Source organism: Chiloscyllium punctatum, chromosome 23, assembly GCF_047496795.1.
Source record: "Chiloscyllium punctatum isolate Juve2018m chromosome 23, sChiPun1.3, whole genome shotgun sequence".
Taxonomy (NCBI): Eukaryota; Metazoa; Chordata; class Chondrichthyes; order Orectolobiformes; family Hemiscylliidae; genus Chiloscyllium; species Chiloscyllium punctatum.
This window is the reverse complement of record NC_092761.1, coordinates 8819162-8830458: the sequence shown is the minus strand read 5'-3', so window position 1 is coordinate 8830458 and position 11297 is coordinate 8819162. Positions and strand designations below refer to the sequence as shown.

At 44.2% G+C, this 11297-nt stretch overlaps 1 non-coding gene across 1 annotated transcript; it reads right to left on the bottom strand.

The window, feature by feature from the left end:
- Positions 1-9235: 9235 nt before the first annotated feature.
- trnag-ucc (transfer RNA glycine (anticodon UCC)) lies at positions 9236-9307 on the bottom strand. Its single transcript has one exon. It is a non-coding gene; the product is annotated as a tRNA-Gly (tRNA).
- Positions 9308-11297: the final 1990 nt, after the last annotated feature.

Sequence of the window (11297 nt, the reverse complement as noted above, 5' to 3'; positions counted from 1 at the left end):
AGAACCTCAATGGGTGAGTTGGTGAAATTCCCGAATTAGTGCAGGATTGGGAAATGGGATATTTCGTGCAGGGAAGGGGAGCACTAATTAGAGCCTTAGAGACGTACAGCACGGAAACAGACCCTTCGTGTCCAACTTGTCCACACCAAAATTTAAGAATGCTGGCAGCTCTCCACTAAATTGGAGAATCATTGCAAGAACTTACTAAATGGAAAACGTGGGAAAGGGCTTATCGAAATGTGAGAATTTGCAACAGGGCATCAGATAATTGGTGACTTAATGCAGTTCAGCACGAAGTGGGTGAGTTATGCTGCGTTGCACTAAATGGGAGGATTGGTGCAGGACAATACCTTGTGAGAGATTTCGATTATAGCACCCCTAAATTGGGCGAGGGCATCAGTCAGTATGAGGATTAGTGTAAGGCACCACTGAGTGGAGAACTTGTTCAGGACATCAGGAATTGGGGGAAAAGGTGCAGGGTACTGATAACTTCGATAATTGGAGCAAATGGGAGAACACGGGCAGTGAAACACTAAATAGGACAAATGCTGCAAAGGATTAGTGGTCGAGATACAATACAGTGCACCATGAAATGGGGGAGTTGGTGCAGTTCACCACTAAAAGGAAGGTATTTGTAGGATCGGTAATTTGGAGATATGATGCAGGGATCGCAAGATGAGAGAAGTCTGGCAGCGGACTATGAAATGGGAAAATTGTTACAGGGAAATACTGAACAGAAGACCTGGTGCACAGTGGAGCTAAATTAGAGATTGTGCACATGGCACCATTAAATGGGACAATTAGAGTAGGGCTCCACTTCCCTGCACCAATTCTCCCATTGACCAATCCTGCACTAATTCGGGAATTTCACCAACTCACCCATTGAGGTTACCCTGCCCCACTCCTGCACTGTAATAGTGCACCAGATCTCCCATTTACTGCTTTCACCAAATCTCCCATTTACTCATAAACCCTGTAATAATTCTCCCATTTACTGATGCCCGAGCCCGATTCTACCAGTTAAGGGTGCGCTGCTCTAATTCTCCCATTTACTGTTGCCATGCACCAATTCGCTAATTTAGCTCCACTGTGCACCAGGTCTCTCATTGACTGATGTCCCGCATCAATTCTCCAATCCAGTGTTGCTGAGCACCAACTCCCCAAATTCAGGACTTCCTGAACAAGTCCTCCATTCAGTTTTACCTCACACCAATCTTCATATTGACTGATGCCCTCACCCAATTTAGTAGTGCCCTACTCCTACTGTTGAATTCTTCCATTTAGTATTTCCTTGGAATGATTCTCCAATTTCATGGAGCGCTGCCAGAATTCTAAAATTGAGTTATAGGCAAGTTGGACTGAAGTGTCTGTTTCCATGTTGTACATCTCTATGATTGTATGACTCTGTTTATGGCTCCGCTGCTCTGCACCATTTCTCCCATTTACCAATCCTGCACAAATCCTGAAACTGCACCAACTCTTCCATTGAGTATTGTCCTGCACAATTTAATGGCACCTGCATGAATTCTCCAATTATTGTTGCCCTGAAATCAATTCCTTCCATTTAATTGTTTCCCTGCAACAATTCTCCCATTTCATAGTCCGCTGCCAAAATTCTCTAATCTTGCGATCCCTGCATCATATCTCCAAATTAGCGATCCTACACTATCTTCCTTTTAGTGGTGAACTGCACCAACTCCCCCATTTTGTGGTACACTGTATTGAATCTCTCCCACTAACCCTTTTCAACATTTGCCCTATTTAGTGTTTCACTGCCCGTGATCTCCCATTTGCTCCAATTCTCGAAGTTATCAGCACCCCGCAATAGGTCTTTCACTCATACCCCACACCAATTCTCAAATTCAGTGTTGTGAGGCAACCTTTACCCCAATTACTGATTCCCTGAACAAGTTCTCCACAGTGTTGCCTTCCACCAATCCTCATACTGACTGGTGCCCTCTTCCAAGTTAGGGGTGCTCTAACTCTCAATCTCCTAAAATGTATCGTCCTGCCCAAAATCCCCCATTTAGTGCAACACAGCATAACTCACCCATTTAGTGCTGAACTGCATTAAGTCACCAATTATCTGATGCCCTATTGCAAACTCGCATATTTCGAGAAGCAGTTTCCCAATTTTTCCATTTAGTAGTTCGTTGCAAAGATTCTCGAATTTCGTCGAGAGCTGCCAGAATTCTTAACTTTAGGCACGGATAAGTTGGACTGAAGGGTCTGTTTCCATGCTGTACATCTCTGAGGCTGTAATTAGTGCTCCGTTTCCCTGCACCAATTCTCCCACTTACCACTCCTACACAAATTCGGGAATTTCACCAACTCACCCATTGTGGTTATCCTGCCCCAGTCCTCCCACTTAGAATTTAATGGCACCTGCATGAATTCTCCAATTATTGTTGCCCTGCATCATTTAGTTGTTCCCTGATACACATCTTCCACGTACGGATGACCTGCTGGGTTTTCTTTTCATTTCGTGATGCACTGAACTGAATCTCCAATTTCCCGATGCTTGCAACATTTCTTCTTTTTATTGATTCCATGGCCCCTATTCCCCAATTTAGACAGGCTCTGCAAAACTTTTCTCGTATATTGGCACTCACCCCAGTTTTCCAATCTCTAACTTACTGATGCCCGGAGCCCGATTCGACCATTTAAGGGTGCGCTACTCTAATTGTCCCATTTAATGGTGCATGCACCCATTCTGTAATTGAGCTCCACTGTGCACCGTTCTTCCATTCAGTATTTCCCTGCAACAATTCTCCCATTTAGTTGACCGCTGACAGAATTCTGTAATCTTGCCAATCCCTGCATCAAATCTCCAAATTACTGATCCTACACATATCTCCCATTTAGTGGTGAACTGCACCAACTCCCCCATTTCGTGGTGCACTGTATTGAATCTTGAACACTAATCCTTTGCAACATTTGTCCTATTTAGTGTTTCACTGCCCGTGTTCTCCCATTTGCTCCACTCGAAGTTATCAGCACCCTGCACCAGGTCTCTCATTTACAGATGCCCCACACCAATTCTCCAATTCAGTGTTACTAAGCACAATTTCCACCAATTACTGATACCCTGAACAAGTTCTCCACTCAGTGTTGCCTTACACCAATCCTCATACTGACTGATGCTCTCGCCCAATTTAGGGGTGCCCTACTCTAAATCTCCCTGCCCCAATTCTCCCATTTAGTGCAACACAGCATAACTTACCCATTTAGTGCTGAACTGCACTAATTCTCCCATTATCTGATGCCCTGTTGCAAATTCTCACATTTCAATCAGCCTTTTCCCAATTTTTCCATTTAGTAGATTCTTGCAATGATTCTCCAATTTATTAATTGGACAGAATTCTTAAATTTCGGCGTGGACAAGTCGGACTGAAGGGCTAATTCGGGAATTTCACCAACTCACCCATTGTGGTTATCCTGCCCCAGTCCTCCCACTATGAATTTAATTGCACCTGCATGAATTCGCCAATTATTGTTGCCCTGCATCAATTCCTTACATTTATTTGTTCCCCGATACCCATCTTCCACGATCGGATGTCTTGCTGATTTTTTTCCCTTTTAGTGATGCACTGAACTGAATCTCCAATTTCCCAATTCTGGCAACATTTCTTCTTTTCATTGATTCCCTGGCCCCTATTCCCCAATTCAGACATGGTCTGCTCCAATTTTCCAACATATTGACACTCACACCAATATTCTAATGTAACGGCACTGTGCAGCAGATTTCCCACTTTTTTTTTCCACTTTTACTCATATCCCCGTACTAATTACATTTATGATGCCTTAATCCGATTCTACTATTAAGGGTGCGCTATACTAATTCTCCCATTTCCTGTTGTCCTGCACCAATTCTCTAATTTAGCTTCACTGTGCACCAGGTCTTTAATTTACTGATACCCCACACCAATTCTCCAATTTAGTGTTGCTAAGCACCATTTCACCCAATTACTGACGTCCTGAACAAGTTCTCCACTCAGTTTTGTCTTACAGCAATCCTCATACTGACTGATGCCCTCGCCCAATTTAGCGGTGCCCTAAACTCAGTCTCCCAAAAGGTATTGTCGTGCCTCAATTCTCCCATTTAGTGCAACACAGCATAACGCACCCATTTAGTGCTGAACTGCAGTAATTCTCCCATTTTCTGATGCCCTGTTGCAAACTCTTACATTTCGATAAGCTCTTTCCCGATTGTTTCCATTTAGTCGTTCCTTCCAATAATTCTCCAATTTCGGGGCGAGCTGCCAGAATTCTTAAATTTAGGCATGGACAAGTCGGACTGAAGGGTCTGTTTCCGTGCTGTACATCTCTGAGGCTGTAATTACTGCTCCGCTTCCCTGCACCAATTCTCCCATTTCCCAATCCTGCTCTAATTCGGGAATTTCACCAACTCACCCATTGAGGTTATCCTGCCCCAGTCCTCCCACTTAGAATTTAATGGCACCTACATGAATTCTCAAATTATTCCTTACATTTAAATGTTCCCTGAAACACTTTTGCCACGTACGAATGCCCTGCTGAAGTGTTTTCATTTAATGATGCATTCAACTGAATCTCCAATTTCCCGATGCTTGCAACATTTCTTCTTTTTATTGATTCCCTGGCCCCTATTCCCCAATTTAGACATGGTCTGCTCCAATTTTCCAATACATTGGCACTCCCATCAATTTTCTAAAGAAATGCCAATGTTCACCAGATCTCCCATTTATTGTTTCATACCAAATCTCCCATTTACTCACATCCCTGTACCAATCCTTCCATTTACTAATGCCCTAGCTCATTCTACCATTTAAGGGTGCGCTACTCTAATTCTCCCATTTACTGTTGCCATGCACTAAAACTCTAATTTAGCTCCACTGTGCACCAGGTCTCTCATTTACTGATGGCCCACATCAATTCTCCAATTCAGTGTTGCTTAGCACCTTTTCCCCAATTATTGACGTCCTGAACAAGTCCTCCATTCAGTTGTGCCTTACACCAATCGTTATGTTGACTCTTGCCCTCGCCCAATTTAGGGGTGCCCTACTCTCATTCCCGTATCAAGTCTTGTCCTGTCCCAAGTTTCCCATTTGGTGCTAACTGCATCAATTCTCCAGTTATCACATGCCCTTTTCCAAATTCTCGAAATTCGATAAGCCCTTGCCCAATTCTTCCATTTAGTAGTTCCTTGGAATGATTCTCCAATCTCGTGGAGCGCTGCCAGAATTCTAAAATTGAGTTATAGACAAGTTGGAATGAAGTGTCTGTTTCCATGTTGTACATCTTAATGATTGTATGACTCTATTTATGGCTCCACTGCTCTGCACCATTTCTCCCATTTACCAATCCTGCACAAATCCTGAAACTGCACCAACTCTCCCTTTGAGTATTATCCTGCACAATGTAAAGGCACCTGCATGAATTCTCCAATTATTGTTGTCCTGCATCAATTCCTTCCATTTAATTGTTCCCTGAAACACTTCTTCCACGTACGGGTGCCCTGCTGAATTCTTTTCATTGAGTGATGCACTGAACTGAATCTCCAACTTACAAATACTTGCAATATTTTTCTTTTTATTGATTCCCTGGCCCCATTCCCCAATTTCGGTGCACAGTGCCATTACATTGGAAAACTGGTGTGAGTGTCAAGATATTAGAAAATTCAAGCAAAGCATTTCGAATGTCCCATTTATTGATTCCCACCAAATCTCTCAGTTACACATATCCCTGTACTAATTCTTCCATTTACTGATGCCCGACCCCGATTCTACCATTTAAGGGCGCGCTACTCTAATTCTCCCATTTACTGTTGCCATGCATCCACTCTCTAATTTAGCTCCACTGTGCACCAGGTCTTCCATTTAGTATTTCTCTGCAACAATTCTCTCATTTAGAAACCAGCTGCCAGAATTCTCTAATCTTGGAGATCCCTGCATCAAATCTCCAAATTACCGATCCTACACATATCTTCCCTTTAGTGGTGAACAGCACCAACTCCCCCATGTCGTGATACATTTATTGAAACTCGACCATTAATCCTTTGCAGCGTTTTTCCTATTTACTGATTCACTGCCCGTGTTCTCCCAGTTGCTCCAATTCTCGAAGTTATCAGCACCCTGCACCAGGTCTTTCATTTACTGATACCCCACACCAATTCTTCAATTCAGTGTTGCTAAGCACCACTTTCCCCAATTAGTGAAGTCCTGAACCAGTTCTCGTCACAGTGCTGCCTTACACCAATCTTCATATTGACTGAGGCCCTTGAATGTTTTTTGGGTGCCCTACTCTAAATCTCCCATCAAGTATTGTCCTGCCCGAATTCTCCCATCTTGTGTTACACTGCCCCAATTCTCCCATTATCTGATGCCCTGTTACATTTCTCACATTTCGATAAGCCCTTGCCCATTTCTCCCATGAAGTAGTTCCATGATTCTGCAATATACTGGAGCGCTGCCAGAATTCTAAAATTGAGGCATGGACAAGTTGGACCGAAGGATCTGTTTGTGTGTTGTAAATCTCTATGATTGTATGACTCCATTTATGGCTATTTCTCCCATTTTCCAAACATGCACAAATCCTGGAACTGCACCAACTCTCCCATTGAGTGTTTTCCACCCCGCCCCAACCCCCGTTCTCCCACTTCGAATTTAATGGCACCTGAATGAATTCTCCAATTATTGGCGACCTGCATTTTTTTTTCATTTGACGGTGCACTGAACTGAATCTCCAATTAACTGATGCTTGCAACAACAATTCTTCTTATTGATTTCCTGCCCCTATTCCCCAATTTAGACATGCTCTGCTCCAATTCTCTCAGATATTGGCATTCCCAACAATTTTCTAATGTAATGGCGCTGTGCACTGAATCTCCCATTTATTGTTTCCCACCAAATCTCCCATTTAATCATACCCCTGTACTAATTCTCCCATTTACTCATAACACTGTACTAATTCTCCCATTTACTCATACCCCTGTACTAATTCTCCCATTTACTGATGCCCTAGCCAGATTCTATCATTAAGCAGGAGCCTCAGCTTTGGGAAGTGTGACTAGACCACGAAACCAGAAGGGATAGAAAGCTAATCAAGTGAGAGAAACTAAAAGCAATGGAGTAGTCAGAGGGAGATCACAGGAAGTGAACCCTTTTCCTACAGCGAAGAACCTAAGACCAGGAGGCAGTGTTTCCTCCCCATGCTGGGTTTCAGGAAATATGGTCAGAGCTGAAGCTGGGTTTACAATGGGACAGGCATGATACCATTTTACTGAACATGTCGGTGTGAACAACATACAAGGGTCTGCCTCGTCACTCTCAGGAACTCACTGTTTAACTAAGAAGCTGACCCACTGGATTAATATCTGTGTGCAGTGTTAATTAGCACAGAGCCAATCAGATCAGGGAGCTCCCTTGGTGCCTTGCAGACTGCTGTGGGAGAAATGGGTTCTGGTTCCCTTCTCACAGATGCTGCCTGACCTGCTGAGGTTAGATTTCAGATCCCCAGGAACAGCACGGTGTTTCCCTTTATGTATTTTCTTTCTCCTTACTCAATGGGTCATTTGTGATGCTTAAGATCCCACATGTTTTCTATTTCCCCCTTCAGCAGATCTTGTCACAGTAAAAGACCTGTGCACATGAACACCAAGGTAACTCTATCCATGTTCACATTTCACACTCTGTAGTTTGGTCGAGATGGTCTCTCTTTAGCCTTTTATACCAAACTCCATCACAGCGGGCTTCAGTCTGTTCACTTCCCTCCACAACCTTCTGCTATTTCCTGGAGACATTATTATTCGCCTGTCTGTACAAAGAATCCTGTTGGCTGGTATCATCCACAGTATCTTCTCCAAATCCAAGTTAGATGTCAAAGAAAATATTGATTGTCTTTTCTGTCTCGATAATAAATGACCGTCTGTATCATTCATATATAGAGAACAACATGATTAAAATATTCATCCTTACAGTAAAAAAACAAGTTGGATTTTAATTCTGCTGTTTGCAACTTGCAGCAATTTATGATGACTCAGCATTTTTCTGTCCGAGCACATTAATTCTCCATGGTGAGCTTGAACCATTTATTACAATAGCTTCAGTTTTTATCCAGCCCCTTATGTAATAAGTTGTGAACCAGTTTGGACGGCCTTACCTTCATTGATCTTTGATTTTATTCCATCACATTTGTTGAATTTTAACTCCACCCTGACTCTCCTTATACAGAGCCACCCTCTCCAGTTGGGTTTGTGTTGTTCTGCTCCAGGTATATTTCAAGTGTAAACAGCACCGGTGGCAAACTGACCCGCCTGTTGGCATCAGGAATAGATTCTTGTTGGAGTTTTGAGACTGGTGTCATTATTTCAAACTTGTATGTTGGGGCAGTAGAATTAGCCTTTGGGTAGAGAACTGGCTCGAAGGTAGAAGACAGAGGGTGGTGGGGGAGAGTCAGAAAGATGCTATTTCACATTGGAAGGGTTTAAGTGGAATTGATGGCTCAGATTAATGTTATACAGATGTTTGTAAAACTTAGGAACTCTGACTGTTTTGAGGCTGGAGTTTATTTTATCCTTGTGTAGATTTGACATATTAACCCTCCCTCCTCACCACTACAGAAGCTGTTGGAACTGTTCAGTGTTTCCAGCGGCTTCTGTAATTATTTCACGTTCCGAACAGGAGCGGTCTCTCACTTTTCGAACAAAACAAACCCGGCACGGTGGCACAGTGGTTAGCACTGCTGCCTCACAGCGCCAGAGACCCGGGTTCAATTCCCACCTCAGGCGACTGACTGTGTGGAGTTTGCACGTTCTCCCCGTGTCTGCGTGGTTTTCCTCCGGGTGCTCCGGTTTCCTCCCACACTCCAAAGATGTGCAGGCCAGGTGAATTGGCCATGCTAAATTGCCCCTAGTGTTAGGTAATGGGTAGATGTAGATGTAGGGGTATGGGTGGGTTACGCTTCGGTGGGGCGGTGTGGACTTGTTGGGCCGAAGGGCCTGTTTCCACACTGTAAGTAATCTAATCTAATCCTTGTGCTGCAACCAATATTTCAATAAGAAATGGGAAGCAGCAGAGGGGAAAGCTTCCGAGATGCCGAGCAATGCTGCCCGGTTCCACACTGCAATTCACAGGAGCCATCGCCAGGACAAGCAAGGAGCAATCTGACAGACCCATTTTAACACAGAATGAAAGATTTGTTTCCTCGGTTCATTCCAGTGCGTTTCCTTATAAAAGCTATTAACAAACCACGACACTGCGATGGCCGGGAATCGAACCCAGGTCAACTGCTTGGAAGGCAGCTATGCTCCCCACTACACTACCATCACCCTGCTCCCAGCTCCCTCCCCATTCCCAAACACACTTAACAAGGCCGTGATCATCACCAACTGGATTGGGGCTGAAATCCAAACAAGAATTTGCTGGGGAAGCTCAGCAGGTCTGACAGCACCAGAACCAGAAGCCTTCAGTTCTGAAGACCAATCCCTGGATCTGAAAGGTTCCCTCCCCACAGATGCTGCCAGACCTGCTGAGTTTCTCCAGCAATTTCCGTGCTTTGTCTCAGATCTGCAGCATCTGCAGTTCATTGTTGGAAACAAAGCAAACGTTTGGCCACCGAAGGGGATATTGGGTCAGGTGATAGTCTCCCTCATCCATAGAGGCAGATGGGAAGGAGCATGGAATCATAGAATCCCTACAGTGTGGAAACCGGCCATTCGGCCCATCATGTAACCCACCAAGACTCACCCCCGCTACCCTATCCCTGTAAGCCTGCATTTTCCATGGGTAATCCACGTAACTACACATCCCTGGATACTCTGGACAATTTAGCATGGCCAACCCACTATAACCTGCACATCATTGGACTGTGGGAGGAAACCCACGCACCCAGAAGGATCCCACGCAGACCCCGGGAAAATGTGCAAACCCCACACAGACAGTCTTCATTCAGACAGGGATCTGGGGAATTGGAGAGGTTTAGAGAGGGAGTCCAGACGGTTAGACTGGAATGTGAATGATGGGCCGAACAGCCTGATCTCAGTGCTGTATAAACTCTACAGTAACATGCCTCCCTACATGCAGCATTCATCACAGTTTGTATTGTGTTTTAATCCGTCCTGATATTGACCTTATTCTGAATGAAATGGATGGAGAGGGGTTGTTTGTGCATTCAGTCAGATCTGTGTATTGGTGGGTCAGGAGCATCATACTCAATAACAACAGGGGGAGGGCGGATTGAATTCCTGCCCCTTACAGATCCCATTGCAACATGTCATTTCCTCAAGGATTTCATTTGACTTAAGATGTTTTATTTTTAATATCATCACAATATATAGATGCCCTTTTGTGCATGTTATAAATTTGGACCGAGCGATCCCTCTTTTCTCTGTGAACACACGGATTATCAAGGAGTCGGATTGGGGAATGTATCCTCTCACAGAAACAGGAACAGGGAGATGTCATTCCCTCTGAAATAAACACAGGCCATGCTGAGAAATCTGATAAGGTCAGGCAGCATCTATAGGGAGAAGGGAAAGGTTAACCCGTGTGTTATGAGGGTGGGGGGATTCAGCCGAGCGGAAGGAAGTTAGAAAAGTAATGATTCATGAGGAATTGGAATGGGGGTAACACTGAAGAAAGAATGAGATGGTTTGTAATAGGGTGGGGGCTGCAGAGATTTAATGATAAACGGTTTCATGGAAACAAATCCAAAGGGATTGGGAATAAGTTCATTAAACATCCACGAGCTCAGGAAATGTGAGCAGGAGGAGACTATACAGCCTGTTTAAACTGTTCAGTCTGTTCTGGCAGTCAATCCAATCAGAGCTGGTTTGAGATTTCAAATCCAGTTTCCTATCCACTCCCCATATCCCGTGACTCCCTGAGACCCCGGCAATCTGTCTATTCCAATCTGAAATGTACTCGGTGAGGGAGCATCCACAATCCTCAGGGAGAGAGAATGTTAAAGACTCAGAGGCCTTAGAGTGAAGCGCTGTCTCCTCATCTCAGTCCCAAATAACCTGCCCCTTGCCCTGAGAGGCTGACAATCAAACCCGAATGAACTGCGGATGCTGTAACATTAACGCTGATTTCTCTGCACAGATGCTGCCTGACCTGCTGAGCTTTTCCAGCAACTCCTGAGACTGTGTTATCGTGTTTCAGATTCCCAGACCCACAGGATTAATTTCTCAGCATCTCCCCTCTCAAGCCTCTTCACAATCTGAGACATTCCAATGAAACCCCCTTTTAATTTTCTAGAATATCGACCCAATTTATTCAGATATTCAGCACTGGAGCACACGGGTCCCAAATACTGAG